The sequence below is a fragment of the Stenella coeruleoalba genome (assembly GCF_951394435.1).
Source record: "Stenella coeruleoalba genome assembly, chromosome: 5".
NCBI classification, from domain to species: domain Eukaryota; kingdom Metazoa; phylum Chordata; class Mammalia; order Artiodactyla; family Delphinidae; genus Stenella; species Stenella coeruleoalba.
The window spans coordinates 89,721,286-89,747,051 of NC_137150.1; the positions used below are offsets into that span (position 1 = coordinate 89,721,286).

The 25,766-nt window shown below is 38.6% G+C and overlaps 1 protein-coding gene across 9 annotated transcripts in view; it reads right to left on the minus strand.

Annotated features, from left to right (window-relative positions):
• The window catches only part of HHLA2 (HHLA2 member of B7 family), a 160,329-nt gene that overhangs the window by 94,341 nt on the left and 40,222 nt on the right, over nucleotides 1-25,766 (minus strand). For 4 of the 9 annotated variants that reach the window (XM_079922888.1, XM_079922887.1, XM_079922882.1 and 1 more), the window contains 4 exons: nucleotides 16,799-16,914; nucleotides 15,738-15,783; nucleotides 14,843-14,966; nucleotides 14,116-14,211 (listed from right to left, as the gene is read on the minus strand). The exons of 2 other annotated variants lie outside the window; for them this stretch is intronic. The gene's annotated coding sequence lies outside the window, so the exon portion shown is untranslated. Of the gene's footprint in view, nucleotides 1-14,115; nucleotides 14,212-14,842; nucleotides 14,967-15,737; nucleotides 15,784-16,798; nucleotides 16,915-19,239; nucleotides 19,307-19,836; nucleotides 19,936-23,565; nucleotides 23,614-25,766 lie in introns of those variants that run through there. 3 more of the 9 variants (XM_079922881.1, XM_079922883.1, XM_079922884.1) reach the window with 3 other exon arrangements.

Here is a 25,766-nt window from a genome sequence, read left to right on the forward strand (position 1 = left end):
AATATGTTATAAACATTCCTTTACTTGATCCTAGCAATAACTCTATAAAATACATACTAATATGACCATTTTATAGATGCGTACATTGTGGGGCAAGGAATTGAATAATTTATTACAAATTCATAACAAACGTCAAGGCCTAAATATAAAACACTTGCTATTAACCTCATACCACATGTCATGGAGGACAGAAAAGATGGCCCAGATATATGATTTGACTAGTCTATTCTCCTCAAATAGCCAAAAGAATCATGTTGCCTACAACACAAACTCCTCAAACTAAAATTTAAGATACCATAATCTAGTCCCTGGCTATCTTTCTGAAATTTCCCCCTTTATCCCTAGTCTTCATACACCCCAGGATTCTGGTCATAGTCACTTACCAGTCTCTTGACTGTGCCCTGTGCTCAATCCAAGTTGTCCCAAACTGGGATTCCCTTTATGACAACACCCGCTTGTCAAAGCCCCTTCCATCTTTCAAAGTCATGTATAAACCCCATGTCTTCCATGAAGCTTCCTGGGATCCTCATCCAAATTACTCTCCTTTACACTTCATAGCAATGTCATCACTTCCATTGTAGCATTTAACATGCTTGACCTCTTATAAGTTATTAGATTAAGCCCATGGCTTACTGAGACTCATTTTTTCTTTACACACACACACACACACACACACACACACACACACACAAACACATACTCATATGTGCACACACATGACACCCCTGGTAAGTATGATAGGGAACCTCTAAGAGAGCCTCAGTGATCTGCCTCCTAGAATTCACACCCTTATGTAATTCCCTCCCCCTTGAATCTTAGCTGGATTTGGGACTCACTTCTGACCAATAGAATACAGCAGAAGTGATGAGATATCACTTCCATGATTAGGTTACAAAAAGACTGGGCCCTTACTTGCTCTCTTGGGCCCTTTCTTGGGCCCTTTCTTGCTCTTGGGCCCTTTCTTGCTCTCTTGTTCTGAGTGAGCCACTCTATGCTGTAAGCTATCCTGTGGAGAAGTCCACATGGCATGGAATTCTGAGAGGCCTCATACCCATAGCCAGCATGGAACTAAGACCCTCAAGTCCAACAACCCACAAGGAACTGAATCTTTCTCACAACCATGAGAATGAGCTTCAAAGTAGATCCTGCTCTTACCAAGCCTTCAGATGAAACTGCAGCCCTTGTTGATACACTGACTGCAACCTCTCGAGAGGCCTTGGGCCTGAGGCACTCAGATTCCTGACATATAGAAACTGTGAGCTAAGTGCTTGTTGTTTTAAGGTACTACATTTTGGGTTAATTTGCTGCACAGCAATAGATAACTAATACGGTAAGTACGCAGTGTCTCTGAATTATATTATAGGATACACAGCTGTAATGAAAAAGATTTTTATACTCAAAGAAGTACAGAACTTTACTCATGTCAAAGCTATAATGAAAAAGTTATGAAAATATTGGTTTATAGTTCAAAATGATGGAGCTATCTTTTTTGCTGGGAAGGTATAAACAGAGGGGAGTTCTAGAAAATTCATTTCTGAACTTCCACTATCAAACACTATTCATGAAAAATGGGGCAGAAGATGTGGTTGCAAACATTGAAAGCCTCTGCTCTGCAAAAGCTCTATAGGCTCAGATACTAGAATCCTTGCTTGACAAGATCTGAGGCTAACATTCAAACTACTACCTCACACAGCACACACGTCACCTATCTTTAAATCAAGCACAACATAACTCCACTCTCCTGAAAAGAGGAAGAACAAAATGGGTTGTTTATTGGAGAGACTCATAATAAGGTAATCGTGCTATTTACACACACACAAAATATGCATCCAGTACAGATAGACATTTGCTATAGACTTTAGAAAAGACTAACTTCTAAACATTTCTAAGGATTTAGCTATGATTCCGTGGTAAAAGTCCCTAAAATGAAAAATGACACAATGGATGAGTCTCTCAAATTCAGTACAAATAATAGTATCACAAATCATCTTTCCTCCCCCTGCCCACCCCCCCCCCGCCCCGCCCACAAAGAGACACAGAAAAGCCAAAGAAAACTTTGGGACTGAAAAGATTTCTCTAAACTCAGATTTTAAAAAGAGAATAACCAAAGTTAGAAAGGTATTATCAAGGATAAATTCAAAATTAGGATAGTCACAGGCTAGAATTAAAATTTCAGAAAAAGGAGATCTGTTCAAGATGGCAGAGTAGAAGGATGTGCTCTCACTCCCTCTTGTGAGAGCACCAGAATCACAACTAACTGCCGAAAAATCATCAACAGGAAGACACTGGAACTCGCCAAAAAAGATACCCCACATCCAAAGACAAAGGAGAAGCCACAATGAGATGGTACGAGGGGTGCAATCAGAATAAAATCAAATCCTGTAACTGCTGGGTGGGTGACTCACAAATTGGAGAACAATTATACCACAGAAGTCCATCCACTGGAGTGAAGGTTCTGATCCCCACGTCAGGCTTCCAGACCTGGGAGTCTGGCAATGAGAGGAGGAATTCCTAGAGAATCAGACTTTGAAGGCTAGCAGATTTCATTACAGGACCTCGACAGGACTGGGGGAAACAGAGACCCCACTCTTGGAGGGTACACACAAAGTAGTGTGCTCATGATGACACAGGGGAACGAGCAGTGACCCCATAGGAGACTGAACCAGACCTACCTGCTAGTGTTGGAGGGTCTCCTGCAGAGGCAGGGGGTGGGTGTGTCCCACCGTGAGGACAAGGACACTGGCAGCAGAAGTTCTGGGAAGTACTCCTTGGCATGAGCCCTCCCAGAGTCTGCCATTAGCCCCACCAAAGAGCCCAGGTAGGCTCCAGTGTTGGGTCGCCTTAGGCCAAACCACCAACAAGGAGGGAACGCAGTACCACCCATCAGCAGACAAGCGGATTAAAGTTTTACTGAGCTCTGCCAACTGGAGCAACAGCCAGCTCTACCCACCATGAGTCCCTCCCATCAGGAAACTTGCACAACCCTCTTAGATAGCTTAATCCCCCAGAGGGAAGACAGCAGAAGCAAGAAGAACAACAATCCTGCCGCCTGTGGAACAAAAACCGCATTCACAGAAAGACAGACAAGATGAAAAGGGAGAGGGCTATGTACCAGATGAAACCCCAGCAAAACAGGTAAATGAAATGGAGATAGGCAACCTTCCAGAAAAAGAATTCAGAATAATGATAGTGAAGATGATCCAGGGCCTCAGAAAAAGAATGGAGGCAAAGATTGAGAAGATGCAAGAAATGTTTAACAAAGACCTAGAAGAATTAAAGAACAAACAAACAGAGATGAACAATATAATAACCAAAATGAAAAATACACTAGAAGGAATCAATAGCAGAATAACTGAGGCAGAAGAACGGATAAGTGACCTGGAAGAAAGATTGGTGGAATTCACTGCTGTGGAACAGAATAAAGACAAAAGAACGAAAAGAAATGAACAGAGTCTAAGAGACCTCTGGGAAAACATTAAATGAAACAACATTCACATTATAAGGGTCCCAGAAGGAGAAGAGAGAGAGATAGGACACAAGAAAATATTTGAAGAGATTAGAGTCAAAAACTTCCTTAACATGGGAAAGGAAAGAGCCACCCAAGTCCAGGAAGTGCAGAGAGTCCCATACAGGATAAACCCAAGGAGAAACATGCCAAGACACATAGTAATCAAATTGGTAAAAATGAAAGAGAAAGAAAAATTATTGAAAGCAGCAAGGGAAAAATGACAAATAACATACAAGGGAACTCCCATAAGGTTAACAACTGGTTTCTCAGCAGAAACTCTACAAGCCAGAAGGGAGTGGCATGATATATTTAAAGTGATGAAAGGGAAGAACCTACAGCCAAGATTACTCTACCCAGCAAGGATCTCATTCAGATTCGATGGAGAAATCAAAAGCTTTACAGACAAGCAAAAGTTAAGAGAATTCAGAACCACCAAACCAGCTCTACAACAAATGCTAAAGGAGCTTCTCTAAGTGGGAAACACAAGAGAAGAAAAGGACCTACAAAAACAAACCCAAAACAATTAAGAAAATGGTAATAGGAACATACATATCGATAATTACCTTAAACGTGAATGGATTAAATATTCAAACCAAAAGACACAAGCTCACTGAATGGATACAAAAACAAGACCCATATATATGCTGTCTACAAGAGACCCACTTCAGACCTAGGGACACATACAGACTAAAAGTGAGGGGATGGAAAAAGATATTCCATGCAAATGGAAATCAAAAGAAAGCTGGAGTAGCAATACTCATATTAGATAAAATAGACTTTAAAATAAAGAATGTTACAAGAGACAAGGAAGGACACTACATAATGATCAAGGGATCAATCCAAGAAGGAGATAAAACAATTATAAATATATATGCACCCAACATAGGAGCACCTCAATACATAAGACAACTGCTAACAGCTATAAAAGAGGAAATCGAAAGTAAAACAATAATAGTGGGGGACTTTAACACCTCACTTACATCAATGGACAGATCATCCATACAGAACATTAATAAGGAAACACAAGCTTTAAATGACACAACAGACCGGATAGATTTAATTTATATTTATAGGACATTCCATCCAAAAACAGCAGATTACACTTTCTTCTCAAGTGCACACAGAACAGTCTCCAGGACAGATTACATCTTGGGTCACAAATCAAGCCTCAGTAAATTTAAGAAAATTGAAATCATATCAAGCATCTTTTCTGACCACAATGCTATGAGATTAGAAATAAATTACAGGGAAAAAAACGTAAAAAACACAAACACATGGAGGCTAAACAATACGTTACTAAATAAACAAGAGATCACTGAACAAATCAAAGAGAAAATCAAAAAATACCTAGAAACAAATGACAATGAAAACATGACAATCCAAAACCTTTGGGATGCAACAAAAGCAGTTCTAAGAGGGAAGTTTATAGCAATACAATCCTACCTCAAGAAAGAACAAAGATCAAATAAACAATCTAACCTTACACATGAAAGAACTAGAGAAAGAAGAATAAACAAAACCCAAAGTTAGAAGAAGGAAAGAAATCATAAAGATCAGAGCAGAAATAAATGAAAGCAATAGCAAAGATCAATAAAACTAAAAGCTGGTTCTTTGAGAAGATAAACAAAATTGATAAACCATTAGCCAGACTGATCAAGAAAATGAGGGAGAGGACTCAAATCATTAAAATTAGAAATGAAAAAGGAGAAGTTACAACAGACACCGCAGAAATACAAAGTATCTTAAGAGACTACTACAAGCAACTCAATGCCAATAAAATGGACAAGCTGGAAGAAATGGACAAACTCTTAGAAAGGTATAAGCTTCCAAGACTGAACCAGGAAGAAGTAGAAAATATGAACAGATGAATCACAAGTAATGAAATTGAAACTGTGATTAAAAATCTTCCAAAAAAAAAAAGTCCAGGACAGATGGCTTCACAGGTGAATTCTATCAAACATTTAGAGAAGAGCTAACACCCATCCTTCTCAAACTCTTCCAAAAATTTGCAGAGGAAGGAAGGAACACTCCCAAACTCATTCTATGAGGCCACCATCACCCTGATACCAAAACGAGACAAAGATACCACAAAAAAAGAAACTTACAGACCAATATCACTGATGAATATAGATGCAAAAACCCTTAACAAAATACTAGCAAACAGAATCCAACAACACATTAAAAGGATCATACACATGATCAAGTGGGAATTATCCCAGGGATGCAAGGTTCTTCAGTATAGGCAAATCAATCAATGCGATACACCATATTAACCAACTGAGGAATAAAAACCATACTGTCATCTCAATAGATGCAGAAAAAGCTCTTGACAAAACTCAACACCCATTTATGATAAAAACTCTCCACAAAGTGGGCATGGGGGAATGTACCTCAACATAATAAAGGCCATATATGACACACCCACAGCTAACATCATACTCAATGTTTAAAAACTGAAAGCATTTCCTCTAAGATCAGGAACAAAACAAGGATGTCCACTCTCACCACTATTATTCAACATACTTTTGGAAGTCCTAGCCACGGCAATCAGAGAAGAGAAAGAAATAAAAGGAATACAAATTGGAAAAGAAGAAGTAAAACTGTCACTGTTTGCAGACGACATGATACTATGCATAGAGAATCCTAAAGATGCCACCAGAAAACTACTAGAGCTAATCAATGAATTTGGTAAAGTTGTAGGATACAAAATTAATGCACAGAAATCTCTTGCATTCCCATACACTAATGATGAAAAATCTGAAAGAGAAATTAAGGAAATACTCCCATTTACTACTGCAACAAAAAGAATCAAATACCAAGGAATAAACCTACCTAAGGAAACAAAAGACCTGTATGCAGAAAACTATAAGACAGTGATGAAAGAAACGAAAGATGATAAAAACAGATGGAGAGATATACCATGTTCTTAGATTGGAAGAATCAGTACTGTGAAAATGACTCTACTACCCAAAGCAATCTACAGATTTAGTGCAATCCCTATCAAATTACCAAGGGCATTTTTTACAGAACTGGAACAAAAAAATCTTAAATTCTGTATGGAGACAGGAAAGATTCCAAATAGCCAATGCAATTTTGAGGGGAAAAAACGGAGCTGGAGGAACCAGACTCCCTGACTTTAGACTACACTACAAAGCTACAGTAATCAAGACAATATGGTACTGGCACAAAAACAGAAATATTGATCAATGGAACAAAATAGAAAGCCCAGAAATAAACCCACGCACCTATGCTCAACTAATCTATGACAAAGTAGGCAAGGATATACAATGGAGAAAAGACAGCCTCTTCAATAAGTGGTGGTGGGAGAACTGGACAGCTACATGTAAAAGAATGAAATTAGAACACTCCCTAACACCATACACAAAAATAAACTCAAAATGGATTCGAGACCTGAATGTAAGACCGGACACTATAAAACTCTTAGAGGAAAACATAGGAAGAACACTCTTTGACATAAATCACAGCAAGATCTTTTTTGATCCACCTCCTAGAGTAATGGAAATAAAAACAAAAATAAACAAATGGGACCTAATGAAACTTAAAAGTTTTTGCACAGCAAAGGAAACTACAAACAAGATGAAAAGACAACCCTCAGAATGGGAGAAAATATTTGCAAACGAATCAACGGACAAAGGATTAATCTCCAAAATATATAAGCAGGTCATGAAGCTCAATATTAAGAAAACAAACAACCCAATCCAAAAATGGGCAGAAGACCTAAGTAGACATTTCTCCAAAGAAGATATACAGATTGCCAAGAAGCTGATGAAAAGCTGCTCAATATCCCTAATTATTAGAGAAATTCAAATCAAAACTACAATGAGGTATCACCTCACACCAGTTAGAATGGGCATCATCAGAAAATCTACAAACAACAAATGCTGGAGAGGGTGTGGAGAAAAGGGAACCCTCTTGCACTGTTGGTGGGAATGTAAATTGATACAGCCACTATGGAGAACAGTATGGAGGTTCCTTAAAAAACTAAAAATAGAATTACCATATGACCCAACAATCTCACTACTGGCATATACCCAGAGAAAACCATAATTCAAAAAGACACATGCACCCCAATGTTCACTGCAGCATTATTTACAATATCCAGGACATGGAAGCAACCTAAATGCCCATCGACAGATGAATGGATAAAGAAGATGTGGTATATACATACAATGGAATATTATTCAGCCATAAAAAGGAACAAAATTGGATCATTTGTAGAGATGTGGATCGATCTGGAGACTGTCATACAGAGTGAAGCAAGTCAGAAAGAGAAAAACAAATATCATATATTAACGCATATATGTGGAACCTAGAAAAGTGGTACAGATGAACTGGTTTACAGGGCAGAAATTGAGACACAGATGTAGAGAACAAACGTATGGACACCAAGGGGGGAAAACCGCGGGGCAGGATGGGGATGGTGGTGTGCTGAATTGGGCGATTGGGATTGACATGTATACACTCATGTGTATAAAATGGATAACTAACAAGAACCTGCTGTATAAAAAAATAAATAAAATAAAATTCAAAATAAAATAAAATATCAGAAAAGATAAATTCCAGTTTGAGGTGAAGCTAATGAGAAGAGTTAAGTATGAGAAAGAACAAAACTTTGTACAGCCACATTTGGAGCTTATACTGGAGGAAGGATGGGCTCTACTGTTTAGCATGTGTTTAACAATTAAGAGATAGTAGAATTCTTATATTCCTGGTATATTCCTCTTAAAGATGGTTCTTTAAACTAAAAGTAATAAAACAAAGAATGTCTAAAGGTGAACGGAAGGCCCAAGTAGAATGAGGATCTCCAATTCCTAGGCCCAGATGAAACAACACAAGATGTAGAAAGAGCTTGCCTTGCAGTTGTAATTATGGAGTCCTTATCAAATTCCAAAGGTTGATCCCACATGGTATCTTTAAACATAATGTACATTGTCAGTGTAAACTTAGCTGCTCATTTTCTTGAGGTACACAGACATCCCTGGATGAATTGGTTATGGAGTAGATTGATACCTATTCACTTTACATTTATATGACCCTACTGGTTGTTTAATGCTGTGTGTATTCTGACTGGGTGGTGTCCCCACTGACTACCTAGTGCCCCTGCCTTAAGGGTTAATAAATTTTTTGAATATACCCTTGCTCATGGGTAAATATTAAATACATACTGTATAGATGAAAACGGAACCTAGCACTTAACCCTCTAGACATAATTATGGCAACTGATTATAGGATAGACCACAGTTTGTCACATTATGACTAGGTATCTGTGTCTGATAATAGCTGAGCAGAAGGGATATAAGCATAACGTAATTGATCTTACTGAGAAAGACCAATAAGGAATAAGACTTGTGACACAGATCCTGGATCTTATACTTGGCTCTGTGGCATTGGATAGAAATGGGGAAAACCTCTTAGGTGGTTTGGAAGATTAAACATGAATGTGTATAAAAGTACTTAGGAGATGGAAACAACCTAAGTGCCCATCATCGGATGAATGGATAAAGAAGATGTGGCACATATATACAATGGAATATTACTCAGCCATAAAAAGAAACGAAATTGAGCTATTTGTAATGAGGTGGATAGACCTAGAGTCTGTCATACAGAGTGAAGTAAGTCAGAAAGAAAAAGACAAATACCGTATGCTAACACATATATATGGAATTTAAGAAAAAAAATGTCATGAAGAACCTAGGGGTAAAGCAGGAATAAAGACGCAGACCTCCTAGAGAACGGACTTGAGGTTATGGGGAGGGGGAGGGGTGAGCTGTGACAGGGCGGGGGAGAGTCATGGGCATGTACGCACTAACAAACGTAGTAAGGTAGATGGCTGGTGGGAAGCAGCCGCGTGGCACAGGGATATTGGCTCGGTGCTTTGTGACCGCCTGGAGGGGTGGGATGGGGAGGGTGGGAGGGAGGGAGACGCAGGGGGGAAGACATATGGGAACATATGTTTATGTACGACTGATTCACTTTGTTGTGGAGCAGAAACTGACACACCATTGTGGAGCAATTGTACCCCAATGAAGATGTTAAAAAAAAAAAAAAGTACTTAGAACAATGCTTAGCATATAGTACATAAACAAAAAGTTTTAACTATTATAAAAGTCTTGGAACTCAGAAATGAGACCCCCTTACCCACAATTACCAAATGGAGTTCAGAAGATGTCAAAGGCTTTTTGCCTTATAATCAAAAAGGATAAAAGTACTGGGAATAAAAAATACACATATTTTTATTCTCTACAGGTCCCACAGGCAAATAAATGTATCTCAGAGGAAAAAAGTTAATAACCAGTAGCATCTTAGCTCTTAGGACTCTATTCCAATATACCCACCAGGAGATGATCTTCCCAGTAACTGACTAGGTATAGGGTGGTTTTTACAATGTGTTAGCATTTTACGAATTTGAAATTGACTCTAGGATTCTGCATGCTCTATATTTATTAAGATATTGCTTTCAAACAGGCTTTTGTAATATACCCTAGCTATGTTTGTGTTTGTCATACCCCAAGACCACCAGCATTAGGTATTTTAAATACTTTGCTAATAAAAAGGGTCATCTTGGTTTTGTGTTGATTTGTATTTATAATGCTTTAAACAAATGAGACATCTTTGCTAAATATTTTAGCTTGATGCCTGTGTTTCTTAGAAACATAGCTTGAGGGGATTTGGGCAACTATATCAAAAGTTATTGTAAAAATTGCTTACAGGGCGGCTTCCCTGGTGGTGCAGTGGTTGAGAGTCCGCCTGCCGATGCAGGGGACGTGGGTTCGTGCCCCGGTCTGGGAGGATCCCACATGCCGCGGAGCGCCTGGGCCCGTGAGCCATGGCCGCTGAGCCTGCACGTCCAGTCTGTGCTCCGCAACGGGAGAGGCCACAGCAGTGAGAGGCCCGCGTATCACAAAAAAAAAAAAAAAAAAAAAAAAAAAAAAAATTGCTTACATAATTATAGGTAAATGATCATTAAATGTTTAGGGTTTTAAAAAATATAGCACAGCTTTAAAAGAGGTATAATAAATTCTCTAGAGATCAGATGATTAGATGAAATGATTCAAAGAATATATAAATTAAGAAAGTCATTTTAAATATGGAAAAATCTTCTTAAAAATACTCAGTGCGGGGCTTCCCTGGTGGCGCAGTGGTTGAGAATCTGCCTGCTAATGCAGGGGACACGGGTTCAAGCCCTGGTCTGGGAAGATCCCACATGCCGCGGAGCAACGAGGCCCGTGAGCCACAACTACTGAGCCTGCGCGTCTGGAGCCTGTCCTCCGCAAAAAGAGAGGCCGCGATAGTGAGAGGCCCGCGCACCACGATGAAGAGTGGCCCCCGCTTGCCACACCTAGAGAAAGCCCTCGCACAGAAAAGACCCAACACAGCCAAAAATAAATTAATTAATTAATAAAAAATAAAAATAAAAAATACTCAATGCGGGGACTTCCCTGGTGGTGCAGTGGTTAAGAATCCGCCTACCAATGCAGGGGACACAGGCTCGAACCCTGGTCCGGGAAGATCCTACATGTCGTGGAGCAACTAAGCCCGTGGGCCACAACTACTGAGCCTATGCTCTAGAGCCCATGAGCCACAACTACGGAGCCCACGTGCCACAACTACCGAAGCCAGCACGCCTAGAGCCCATGTGCCACAACAAGCCAAGCCACCGCAATGAGAAGCCCGTACTCCGCAACGAAGAGTAGCCCCGCTCACCGCAACTAGAGAAAGCCATGCTCAGCAACAAAGACCCAACACAACGAAAATAATTAATTAATTAATTAAAATAAAATACTCAGTGCAGACCGAGGTAGGGATTGGGTGAATTGGGACATCATGATGAGGAAGGCCCAGTTAAACCACAATAGGTTTAAAAGAAAAAATATGGCTAAGGTAGTCCCAAAATAATGAATAAAATTTTAAACATATTACTGGGAATGGAATGTTTAATGAAGTACTTGTATAAGACAGGGATATTTTCCAAGAGAAGAAATACTTACTTCCCTAATTTGAAATGATGTCAAACTTTATCATCCAATAGATACAAATATTACCGAAGTCAGTCTTAGTAACACCGAACTTGTATAATTGACAGGACATTCCAGTGATTTCAGCTAAGGCAGATAGAAGATGCGTCAGAAAGAGAAGGCTTTTCTCTTTAGAAAGTGGTCTCCACATTGCCTCTAATCTACATTAAATTAGATAAAAAGGACCCCATTATTCAAAGATGGTACGTAGGACAGAATCTGGGTGGCCATGGCAAAGACACATGTGAAACAGAAAGTATTACATTAATAAAGCTGGAAATGTACTTTTACATACCTCTGGTTTGTATCTTAATATCTGGTAGGTTGGGGATTAGTGGTCTGAACTCTAAACGGCTGATAAGGAGTGATGTACTATTTATAAACTACAAAGTTCCAAGATCAAGAGCAAAGGAAGAGCAACCCCCAACCCACCCCATTACTCAGAATTTAAAAGTAAACCTCTGAAGGGACATTTAGCAGTCTTTACAGAGAAAAATTCTGAAATTGAAGAGATGATAAAAAGCTGCCCTTGCTAGCCACATCTTATTCCTCAACAGAAAGGGGTGCAATAAAGGGCATTATCACAGAGACCTGCTAGAAATGAAATCCAGAGAAAAGCAAGCCTCCAAGGGTAAAGTCTATCACAAAAGAAAGAAATACATATACTTTTTAAAATCATAAAAGAGACCATAAAATGTTTACTGGGAACTTCGCTTTGGGCTAAATTTGAGGGATTTTGAATGCATTAACACAACAACTGATTACCAATGAAAGGTGTACACATGTGAGAAAGAGAGTATGGTGTTAGGAGGACCTAAAGTTAAAGAAAACAAGAATAGCAGGATTTTTAGGATGACATATGTTTATAGCTCCAAGTAAGTGGAATGAACTTGGACCCTAGTTTTCTTTTCTAGGCAAATCAGGTTAGAGCCCTAGGGAGTGCATACCCAAGGGCCAGTCTCACCTGGGAGAAGTCTGAGAAAGACTGGAGTTTTACTGAGTAGGCAATTTGGTTTTCCCAGGGCTTAAAATAAGTCAAGAAGTAACTGGGCACTTTGGTAGCCCCTGAGCTGCTGCTGGGGAAATCTTTGCATGTCTGGAGTTGGAAGTCAGTCACAGAGGTTCATTCAAAGCCTCAAAGAGGATGCTGTAATGTAACAGTTTAGAACAGTTTCCCCTCCTAGGCAAGTGTCTGGGAATTTCTAGTTGATCGGCCAGTTTCAGGAGGTAAGATATCTATAATTTCCTTACTATACAATGTACACCTGGTTACTGACCACAGCTGGGAGGGGCCGCCCAGGATCCCCAGCTATTGATCAAAATATTCATACAGCTTTGGTCTTGCCTAAGTGTCTGGAGGAAAACTAAATCCAGGAATTGGTAGCTTCCCCAGCACAGACCACTGCTAGAGCATGCTGGGGGGCCGCACACTGAAACTGAGCAGAGCCTTCCCCCAAGGACTCTTATTTAAGAACCACCAAACTTTTAGGAGACTCAGTATTATGATAGTATATCATAATATCCCACTAACGCTATGATTAGGAAATTACTTGTCATTTATATCTATATTCTGAAATAATAATAATCAATATTTATTGAACATGTTCTACATACCAGGCATGTTGCTAAATGCTTTAATACATTTTATTTCTTCACAGCAAACCTCGCAGGTCCTGTCTACCTCATTTTACCAATTAGGAAACTAAGGCTCAGAGAAAAATACACAATTGCTTAATGGTGGAGCTGGTATTCACACCAAGGATTATTTGACCCCAGAGACTATGATCCTGACCACTACAACTTATTACATCTTTTAATTAAAACATGCTTATAAATGTGGGAGATGACACCAGCTTACTGTTTTAACAGAAATCATTTCCTCTAAGTTTTGGGGAAATGTGGAAACTCTAGATTTCTTTGTCAGGTTACAAATAACACAGAAAACTTAAATTACCTTTTAGTATTTTTTCTATTGTCCCAAGTCCCAAATAACATAAATCTAATGAGAATTAAATCTTAATTTTTTGAATCCTTTCTTAGGCATTAAAAATGAGATTTACTTAATGACTGTCGCTTGAGACAGTGTAAATTTCTACCCGACTTCAGCTTCTTATAGTAGAATTCAAAGGTCACTTGATTCTGCTGGAAAACCACAGTCCTTTTTTCCCCCCCCATATGGGGAAAACTGTATTCCTGGGTCAGCTAACAAGCCTCTGTAGTGTAACTAGATGAACAATTAGAAGTAAGAATACACCCTCAGACATAAATTTCCCAGAATACTTTTCAAAACAAACATTTCTCCTCCCTCCTTCACAATTTTATCAGAACACTATGACTTCCATCCTTTGCATTTTATCATTTTTGGTAACTTATTTGAAATATTTCAGCAAGACAACCTTTTAGTATTTTGCATGTATGGACTGTAGATATTTGCACTAAATCAATTTACGTAACCAGTCACAGTTTTTTTCTAACAGAAAAATAAGGCATTAAGTAAAACCATACACTTTTTTATTCATTCATGCCCTATTTTAAGTTTTAGATATAAGCAGCTTAGAAAAAATTTCTTACCTTACTTAGAAATTTATGCCTTCCAGCCAAACGCTAAGCAGTCCATAAGAATACAGGTTGAATTCAGGTGTGAGAGGTTGTGATGATGAATGCAATCTGAGTCAGAAAGTAAAGTCGAAGGCATATTTGTTACTCACCTCTAATAGATCAAGGAAACTAATGATGTTACACAGGACTCCTGACCCCACCCAGGTCAGGGTCAGTACAGATGTTTAAGGTCCATAAATCAGAATGCCTAGTTACAGATAATATAATGGAGTAGCTAGTGCACTCCGGTTTCCATGCTCTGCACGCCAGCCTTGAACATCAGTATGATTCAGGCAGATCCCCTGGGTCGGACTGCTCTCTGACCTCCAGGTCCAGAGCATGCCTCTCTAATTTGCTACACAGTCATAAACATAATTCTGCTGCTGATTGCAGTGGATGCTGACGGTTCCATGAAAAAGAGCCATAACCGTACACAGAGTCATAGCTTATCCGCACCTACTATTCTCATTGCACTTCTGGTTGCTAGAATACCCAAGATTAACAAACTCAGCTTCAGAGGATAGCTTCTTTGTAAAGACTTCCCTGGACTCCATCGGGGAGAGCTTAGCAGTGCCTCTGCTTTATTCTATCACATCACATCACATATCGTTATTATAATTATTGGGCGTTTCCTTCTCCCTCTCTTTCACACACACACACTCACATGTGTGGTAGATACTAGGGACCATGCTTTACTCACCCCTGTATCCCAACAACTAGCATTGTGCCTACTACACACTAGTGCATAGTAGGTGGTCAGTATTTGCTTGTTACTTCACGAGAACGTTGGACTCTTCAACAGGACTTCAACAGGACTCTTTTGTCTGGATCAAAAGGAATACAAACATATAACTGATTCACTCTGTTGTACAGCAGAAACTAACACAACATTGTAAAGCAATTATGCTCCAGGAAAAAAAAAAAAGGCCCTTGATCCTATGGCCCTGCCTAGCTTTCCAGCCTTCGTGCATTACTGCCCATATCCACTTTAGCCTCCTGCCAGTGGAGACACTTGGAGGAGAAGGCAGGTACACTCCTTCCTCTCTTTCTTTTCCTCCTCCTTCTACTCAGTACTCATCAGTAGTGAGCCTTTTACTACCCCCTGGAAGCTGAATTGGTCATTGCTCCCCTCCCAGGATCCCCAAAGTCACTCGTGCCACCTTTTATCACTATTTAATAAGATCCATTATGAAATAAGATCAAACTGGGACTGCCTTTAAAGATGCAGCCAATCCCAGCTTTCACCTCTGAATCCCCAGGGCCACATAGTTCCCAGTACATCACAGCCACTCTAATATTAGTTTAAGGAATTAGCTAAGGTCCTAAAGCCCACACATGGGGAGAACAGACTTTCACAGAATCTCAAAATAGAAGAACTAGATATTCTTTGAACATTTTTGAAGTTTTAAGATGAAATACCATATAGATATTTATTATGCAGAGACTGTTCAAGCTGAAGTAAAAATAGAATTAAGGTTTTTAAGAATATCAGTAGATGAGAGATGAGGTTTGCTCTGAGGTCGACGTCACAGATGAAGTTACCTCAACATTTACACCACGACTGAAGACTAGATTAACAGCTTTAGGTTATGTACCTTTCCCTTGGGATGTATTTGTCACCACCTCTCCAGGACAGGGTACCTGGAAGGAAGTAGGATGAGCCATTAGGAACCTAGATTAGGGAAGCCCATAGGGACTCTGCTTGAAGAGATTCAGCTGTTAGGCTCTGAGATCTGTTAGCCATTCAAGTATGCACCAGTTTAGGCTCTCCTCTGCCTGGTTCCTCCATAGTGCCTTCCAGTTGATGGGAGGAGAAACGGCACATGGGACATGGTTAACACTGATTATATCTATCGTGCACCTACACTAAGGCTCAGAAGAGAATTTAAAGTAACACTGGCATTTAACACTTATTACATTTGCAAAAGTTCTGAAGAAATAAAGTGTACTGTCATGTAACTTGAGGATGGGAGAGTAGCTACTGGCTGAATCCTCAGAGATCAAACAGGACTGAAATTAATAATCCAGCTAGAGTCTTTTAATTGTCAAAGCACTGCAGAATAAAGTGAATTTGAGCTCTAAAGCTGAGGGGTAGACAGACATGAATAAAATGTAGATGATCTTAAATTGGTCTGAGAGGCAGACTAAGCATTATGTATTAGGCATTTGCTAAATCAATTCAATCAATATTTATTTCTAGCAAGAAACAATCTCCTAATACTAGCTAGTAGAAAATTTGATCTGTTAAATTCACACACTTATTTTCCGAGATACTAAATGTGACGTTTGTCATCATTTGTGCGTGTCTCCCGGTCCTGGTCCATGGTTGCTACACAACTGTCACATCATATGCAGGGGCTTCTCGTGTCCTTCTAGATTCTTTCTGTGACCTCCACTTTGTTCTCTGTTTTCCCTGTATTTTTACACGTCTCATGTCTAGAACAGCCTCAACTATTTTCAGTTTTACAGTGCATTATCATTTAAATTGCTTCCATGTGCTTTTACAAATCCTTAACCCTGGGAAAGGGGCAGGGTAGGTTACCCCCTGACTCTTTAAGGATGAGGAAACAGGTGCTAAGAGTGAACAAGTAATGCACTTAGTGAATAAATGTCAGAGGTGGGCATCACATTCCCCTCTCGCATCCCATCAGCCCACCTTTTGGCTCTGGCCACTGTTGAATCAACCACTAGCTGTGCATAGGTGTTCTTGACGGTGCCTCATCTCAGCTAGTCTGTGTGTCTGTCTTGCTTGTCCCAGGGATTCTCTGCTTCCTAGAGAGAATCCCAAAGGAGAAAAAAATTAACACCCTCCACTGTTAATTTTAGCCTGTAGGGGCCAAGTTGCTCCTTTCTTCAGTGTCTCTGGTTGATAATTCTGAAGGGTCATCTACATGGTTCCTTAAAACATCCCCACCAAGACTAAGCCCCAGTTGCCCACAGGAATAGCTAACTCAAGAACACACCCTTGGGTTAGCCCTCCCTCCTTCTTTCTTTCACTCTTCTCAGTGCCCCTCTGTTATTTGGGTCCCTTTCCCAAATCAACTACTTGCATGAAAGACTTATCTCAGGCTCTGCTTCTGGGAGGAACCCAAGTTACAAGAGGCTATAAACACATTCTTTCAATTTCTGGTTCATTCCTCTTATCACCCTATTAATCACCAGACCTAAAACTCAATACTCATTTTTTTTTCCACTTCAATCACAAACAGCTATAAGATTTAATATATGAATATCAAGTATAACTTCTATAAGCTCTATAGAGCCTTGAACACATTAGGTGCTTAATAATGGAAAATTGTGGTTACTTTTAAGGTAGTGATTATTTAAGAAGAATGATGTATATGTAAATATGAAGAGAAATACATAAATTGCCCTTCTGCAGATGATTTAAAAGAGCTGGAAGTAGCTATCTGTACCCGATGACATTTATAGGATCAGTTCCTAGAACAGTTATAGAGTTCCATGTCTATAAACCTTCCTGGCTGTTTTCTTTTCATCCTATGTTTTCTAATAAAAAGTAAAAATTTTAGGACTTCTGGTGGTGCAGTGGTTAAGAATCCACCTGCCAATGCAGGGGACTTGGGTTCGAGCCCTGGTCTGGGAAGATCCCACATGCCGTCTAGAGCCTGTGTGCCGCAACTACTGAAGCCCGTGCACCTAGAGCTTGTGAGCCACAACAAGAGAAGCCATTGCAATGAGAAGCCCATGCACCACAACGAACGGCAGCCCTCACTTGCTGTAGATAGAGAAAGTCCGCACACGGCAGTGAAGACCCAACGCATCCAAAAATAAATAAATAAATTTTAAAAAGTAAAATTTTTATTCTTATGGCTTCTGATTTTATATATATTGATGGCTTATTTAAACAGTCTCACAGAATGGAGAAAATACAATGATGTCCTTATAGCTTTGAGGTTTATAATAGCAATAATATCAACATTTACCCATTGTAATTATATATACATATATGTATTAATGGGGATTTGCTTTCATTAATTTTATAAAGATGGAACATGGTCATTCATATTTATTTGTTTCTGGTACAAAAAATTAATGAAATCTCTTGGACGAAGTACCGTATTGCTATCAGCTTCACATGCCAGCACAGGATTAAGAAAAAACAACTGCCGAATGTGAAACTATTTTTGATTCGGAAAGGACAAATCTAAGTATAAATAGTAATACAAAAGGCACAATTCGATGCAGCTTATGCAGACTATCAGATCAGTTAGCCACAGTGCTTCTGATTTAAGAGCCAACAAAGCTCATTTTATAATATTTGACAGATACCAGAAATCAAGCAGCCTGTATGTAAACATTACTGTGACTGTTTGTCACTAAAGATTGAGATGCAGTGTGTTACATTATAAACATGAAAAAAAGAAATGAAGACCCAGCTTCTGGATCTTAGATATACTGGCTGAAACATTCATCAATGTGGAAAAACTGACTGAATTTTTTCCAGGGTTTTCCTAAAGAACACATAGAGTCTATATAGAGGGGCCAAGGAATCTATTTCTCTCAAAGTCTTAAATAGAGAAACCTATAAAAACGTATCAGTTACTAGTCTATGAACACCAGAATTATCCATATGATTAATAATACTACAACTTTTAAAAAGCATTTAAAGTGTAGTTTGTTTGAACATAAAAATAATAATAGGTCATGTCAGTGGAAAAAATAATAAAGTAAAATCTGTTTCCATGATTGCTTTTAATTTGAGAAAAAAAAATGTATACCTGATTAAAAAAAATTCTTCTTGAAGTTCTATATAATTTACTCCTTAGTCAGAAAGTAAAATATCTTTGTTTCAATGAGCCCATCCTTGACTTCATATTCCACTAAAAAATAGGTTCTCATAGGTACATTATCATGGCTTTCCCTATTCTTCAATTTTATTATCAAAATTAGATTCATATTTACATGGCTATCTTGGTAAAAACAAAGCTTTGAAAGTACTCTGATCAATTTTGCTTAAAATCTTATATGTTGACTTGGCAACAATCACTAGCAGTATATAGAAAAGAGCCAGAAGTTCACAGGAGAACAATGACTGGGGAATAATAGATATTATAAACAGCCACTAACGGTGGTAACCTTTTAACAAGATTCAACAGGATCCACGGCAGAAAAATCTCTTTGAAGCCCATAGTAAGACGAAGGCATCAACTACTGGCAGACGGGATGGACTTTATTGGGTATGCATTATGAAGTCTTCACTCTGTAGGAAATTATATACTTGCTCTTGAAACGGGGCAATTACGTGAAATGTTAATGAATACTTTCAGACAAAAGAAGTGTCAAAATAGCAAAGTAGGATTGGATTTTATGAGGAGGTTAATTTCTAAAGTCAGCAGATAAAGCAAAACACTCGCAAAGTCAAAATTACCTCTGAAAATCCTTACAAAAATCCCTTAACTGCATAATAAACAGACAGAAGCATCCCGAGTTCAACAGAGAGATTTTGCCTTTTAGATTTTTATTTTTTAAGCATGGAAACAGACTACTATTTCTTTAGTTCAGATTACTATTTTCAGTCGAAGACCCAATGTAGCTGACATGCATTTCAGGTCTATGTGGTACCAAAAATGTCTGTAACAAGCGATATATTCCTAATCGTTATGAAATAGTTGCACTTAGAACTATGCAGTATGACTTTTGGAAAGTCACAGAACACTGTGTGGTGTCAAATACCTTTAAGATCTGGTGATGTAGATTCACTTATATATGAAAGCAACAGAGCTTGAGGTCACTCCCCACTCTCAGATATGGGACTATGAAATAGAGTCCTTTCTATATGGAAGAAAGTAGTCAGTAAGTATTGATCCACAATAAAGAAAATCGGAAAACCTCAGTGCAAAATGCTACCTTTGACCTGTCACCACTAAGACTCTAGGTCAGCACCCACTTCAATCACCTAAGTCTGAATTCATAGTTTGGATTTTTGACTCAGCCTCAGAACTGATGGCCCTTTGACACAGAACTGTATCAAAAGTTTGTGTCAGTTTTTTAGCATAACTTTAGCAACAGAAAGACCTGCATTTGAACCTCAGAACCACTTTTGTTTTTCATTTTTCCCTTTTTGAGATAATTATAGATTAATGTAAAGTTGTAAGAAATAATACAAAGAGATCCTATGTACCCTTTACCCAGTTTCCCTGAAAGGTGGCATCTTGCGAAACTGTAGTATAGTATCATAACTAATGTATTAGTTTGCTAGGGCTGCCATAACAAAGTACCACAGGTTGGGTGGCTTAAACCACATTAATTTATTTCTTCATAGTTCTGGAGTCTAGAAGTCTGAGAACAAGTTGTCAGCAGGATTGGTTCCTTCTGAGGCCTCTTGGCCTCAGAAGCTAAAGTTCAGGTGAGCTGAACACCTCAAGGTGATGTCAGGGTTGGTTTCTCAGCATGTAGATGGCCGTCTCCTCCCTGTGTCCTTATGTCTTCCCTCTGTATATGTCTGTGTCCAAATTTCCGCTTCTTATAAGGAAAACAGTCATATTGGATTAGGGCCCACCCTAATGACCTCATTTTAACTTAAGCACCTCTTTAAAGACCCAATCTCCAAATATGATTGCATTCTGAGGTACTGGTGATTAGGATTTCAATATATGAACTTTGCTGAGGGAGATAAAATTCAGTCTGTAACAACTAGGGTATTAATATTCATACAGTCAATATACAGAACATGTCCATCACCACCTCATATTGACCTTTTAAGCCACATTTACCTCCCTCCTCTCACCCTACTTAACCCCTGGCATTTATTAATCTGTTCTCCATCTCTTTAATTTTGTCATTTTGAGAATGTCTTACAAATGGTATCAGAGAGTATATTACCTTTTGGGAATGGCTTTATAAACTCAGCATAATTCTCTGGAGATTCATCCAGGTTGTTGCATGTAACAGTAATTCATCCCTTTTCATTACTAAGTAATATTCTATAGTGTGGGTACTCTAGTTTAACCATTCACTAGTTGAAGGACATCAGGGCTGACTTCAGTTTTTGGCTGTTATGAATAAATCTGCCATAAGTATCTATGAACAGGTTTCTGAGTGAACACAGTTGTTCATTTTGGGAGGATAAATACCCAGGAGTGCAATTGCTGGGATATTTTGTTTTTTAAGAAACTGCCTGTTTCCCAGAATAGCTGTACCATTTATATTCCCTCCAGCAGTATGAGTGATTCAGTAGCAATACGAATGATCCAATTTCTCTAAATCTCCACCAGCATTTGGTGTCACTATTTTTTTAACCAGCATTTGGTGCTATCACTATTTAGCTATTCTGATAGGTAGGTAGTGACATCTCATTGTGGTTTTAATTTGCATTTCCCTGACGTCTAACAATGTTGAATATCTTTTCATGTGCTTATTTATTTATATACTCAAGTGAAACGTTTGTTCATGTTTTTTCCCATTTTCTAATGATTTGTCTTTTTACTGTTAAGTTTTAAGCATACTTTATATATTCTAGATACTAGTCCATTGTCAGATACATGGTTTACAAATATCTTCTCTCTATCTGTAACTTGTCTTTTCATCCTCTTAACAGAGACTTGTGCAGAGCAAATGTTTTTAATTTATGAGACTCTAAATCTTACTTTTACATTTTAATTGGCTTTTTCTGCTACAGCTTCAATGGGGAAAGGCAGGGACGTAACTTCATTACGGCGGGGGTGGGCAAAGTTCTCCTTACTGCATAGAAAGGATGAAAGTCCCAGCTTCCTATTCAGCCTTCTCTGCCACCACCCCTGAGGGAGGGCGTGGCACTTCCTTACAGCCTCCAGAAGGTGCAAGTCTTGGCTTTCCACCACCATTTTTCTGTGATGTTTGGTATGACTGGAGAGGTTACTGTCTAAAAGTTTTCTGTCTTGCTAGGTTTTCCCTTTCTGGTCTGTTTCGTAGAGAGATCAGGCTTTTATTTGGGCCCTTTGCTCTGTGCCTGTTGGCATTTCTGGTTGCCAGTCTCTTCAGTGCTAAGTCTAGGATACAAGAAGCTGAGAGAAAACTCAGGGAATTCTCCAAACTGTAGCTCCTTGGGTCCTGGGTTTCCTAGCCTGTTGTCCTTCCTCTTTCTACCTTTCAGAGCCTTATATTTGTTCTACATACAGTGTTCAGTGTTTTCACTGTATTGATAGTTAGTGGGAGAAAAAGAGACAAGTACCTCCACTTGGTCTTCCTAGAAGCAGAAGTCCTTCACTGTCTCTTTGGCTATTTGACCTTTACACTGCAGTTACCTCATCTGTGAGACCTGGGAAACACCCACCTCACAGGGTGGTGCAGAAGATTAAACAAGGTGCTTGACTCACTGTAGATACTGAAATATTGAATTGCTCCTCTTTGAAATGAAACTATGCTGCCTGTCTGCTGATCTTTCAAGTGATTTTACAAGACTTCCTCTGAATCTTCTAGTTCCAGAGAGACTCCGTATCTGCCAGACCCTTATATCCTCTCAATACCGATAAGATTATTCCTGACTTTCCCCCTAGGAGTTGGCGATTTTGCTCTGTACAGGAATGTGATTTCCTTAACAAAGCCCCTTGTTCATAGTAGACACTCAAACGACTACTCAAATGCAAGCTCCTCCTGTATTATTGTGATTTTTAAGAGTGCCTTTGGGACAGTTCTCTCGCAACAGGGCCATTTCCCCAGTAACAGAATGGGGATGACACCAGATATCTACCTCATAGGAACAGAGTGGTTAGACAAGGCAACCCTCTCTTCTGCACGATATCCTCACCTTTTACAAAAAAAAGGGACACTACTGCAATAATGCAATAAAATCCTGCCATTATCACCAGTCTTGCCCTATCTTTATTCCCAGTTGCCCCATTGTTCCACAGCAGGGTGAAGTAAGATTATAGTGAGGTCAGCAAAACAGAAGTGGAGACAGTTGCCAGCAGAGTCAAGGACTATCGTGTAAGGAAGTTACATACAGCCACCACAAGGGAAAACTCAGGCCTCTCTTCTAGCAGTCACAAACCAGGCTTTCCTTCATTATAGAACAGCAATATAAGGACATAGCTAGTGTAATAAATAGAGTCTTATTTCTCCCATATTAAATTCTTGGATGAGAGCTATGCATAATCAAATTTAAACTATAACATTCCGAAAGCATATAATTTATTGGGTGAAGAACATTAATTTTAAAATAATTTTAGAATTCTAAAACAATGGAGTACACAATGAGAATTTCTTTAAGTTATTAAATAGTTATTTAGAGCTGGAGACAATAACCCTGAGGTTAATTGGTTCAGCGTCCAGGTTCTAACAATCAAAGTAATCTGAAGGTGAAGATTCTCTAATGTGTTTTGAGAAACCTCAGATACGTCAATTTGGTTGCCACCCCAGTGGTCTGTTTAAAATATTTACATTTCCTTAAAAAACAGTAAATGAATCCATCTGACTTTTACATACCCATTTTTCAAAATTTTTCTGGAAGATGTAAATTTGCCAGGATCTCCTACCCCACTCTGGAAGAGAGTTGAAGGATAAATTCCTTAAGAGGAGCCTATTTTATATGAAGATCAGATGTCTTCCTCTGTGGAAATGTATTTTCTCCCTGCATGTTATACAAGGAACTCCCATCCCCAGAAACATAGATTTACCATCTCCATATGAATCAGATATTCCCTCATAGTTTTTCTCTTATTCATCTGTAGAGGCCAAGTTTACCCAGACTTAGATTGTATTTCTTCAGTTACCAGTGGATGTGAAGAAGTTTCAAATCACATGGAACCTATTTACTTATCTATATAATTTTTAAAAAGGCTTGAGGACAGGTATCATATTTATTCACTTTGTCACCATAGCAACTAAGGTCCACATTGCTTGGAAACTAATAAGCATTTATTAAACAAAGGGGTGTGAAAGGAGAAGAAAAACAGAAGGAGTTAACTGAAGCATTTATTTTAAAAGTTACAGTGTGATGAGTGCTCAAGTTGAGTGTTCTAGGGGGGAAAAGACACTTAAAGATTTTATAGGCTATATTAAGGAAGGTCAAATTTCATTGTATAAGTTATTGAAAGGTATGAGAAAACTGAGGTTGTGTTAATCACAGGACAAAATGCAGGGACGTCAAAATTGGGGCCATGGTTTAGCAGCCAATCATGGGACAATTTGGTTTAGAAAGAGGTGAAGAGGAACAGTTGAGGCTAAGGTCTTTCAGGGGTCAGTGAAAAATTTTTAGTCCTTCAGTGTCTTTCACAGGAAAAATAATGTAAATGGGAATCTTGGGAATGCATATTGCTACGTTCCAATGGATTGAATGCTGCCCTACCATGAGAGCATTCAAAATATCCTGTGGGGATGGAAAGGAGATGAAGAGAGAAGATCAGTAGAAAGAAACATGAAGGCCCTAGAAGTAGCATAGATTATGGATAAACCAGAAAGGGATAAAAGTTTTGTTAACATAAAGATTGTATTAGATAGCAAAGGAAAGCAGCAAGTTGGCTTTTAAAAAGAAAATGTTTTGGAGACAAATAGGTTTTTCTTCCTGGACTACAGTTAAACTTTTTCTCTTCTCATCAACAGGGAGGTTTTCTCCCAGGAGTATTTTTGGGTAAGTTAGATTTTTATTGAAAGTTGGTTTTATTTAAATTATCCAGTTACTAAAATACGCAACCTTTCTTTTGAATAAGGAACATCTGGGGAAAAATTGGGATTAAATAAAACACATAATAGATAAAGAGCTATCATTATTTATAGTTTGAGAAGTATGGTGGATTACATATTATAAACAACACTTCCCAACTGAATCTAAGAGAATAAATATAAATATTTTTTAAATCTTCTATAAAATATCAATAGACAAGATTAAGGAATATGAAAAAAATCCCTCAAATTATTTAAAGCCAGGAATGCTGGACAAATAGGCACCAAATCAGTTTCTTGACCTGTCAGTTTCTGCGGAACCCTAGAGATTCTCAAGCATCTTCTTTGTGAGCTAATATGAGGAAAAACTAAATCCTATGGCCCATCTAGTTAGGGAATTTTATAGAAAATCCCCACATAAAATTTTGACTCCTTCAGAAAATAAGGGAAAAAAAGAACATTGCCCCCAAAAGATCACATCAAGAAAACATGCCTTTTCAAACTTGGTGCTAGGGAAAGGGAAAAGAAAATAAATGTTTCCCAGAGAACACATAAACATAAACTAGTCCTCAAGCTTATTGCCTACATTCAAGTTACCTGTGTGGTCCAAGGAAACCCCAAGCACAGAATTTAATTTGCAGTTGTCCTGGATTAGTTGAACCTCCAGGATACTAAGAAAAGAAAATATCAATCCTCTTTAGGAACCTAACAATAACCCAGAACTCTAAGAATTACCACAGATAAAACTCCAAGAAAACTGAGCACCTCCATACACATACCAAAAGACAAATCACAAAATAATAATGACAACATATTATGAGTAAGAACTGGCAGAAATAGACCCACAAACATTTCAAATATCTGAATTACCAATAAGAATAAAAAGCATATATGTTTAAAGAAATGAGATGTTTGAGACTGAGCTAGGAACAAGAGATTTTAAAGAACAAAAACGAAGAGATTTAAAACACAACCAAATAGAATATGTAGAACAGAAGAATACAGTGCATAAAATATAAAATTCA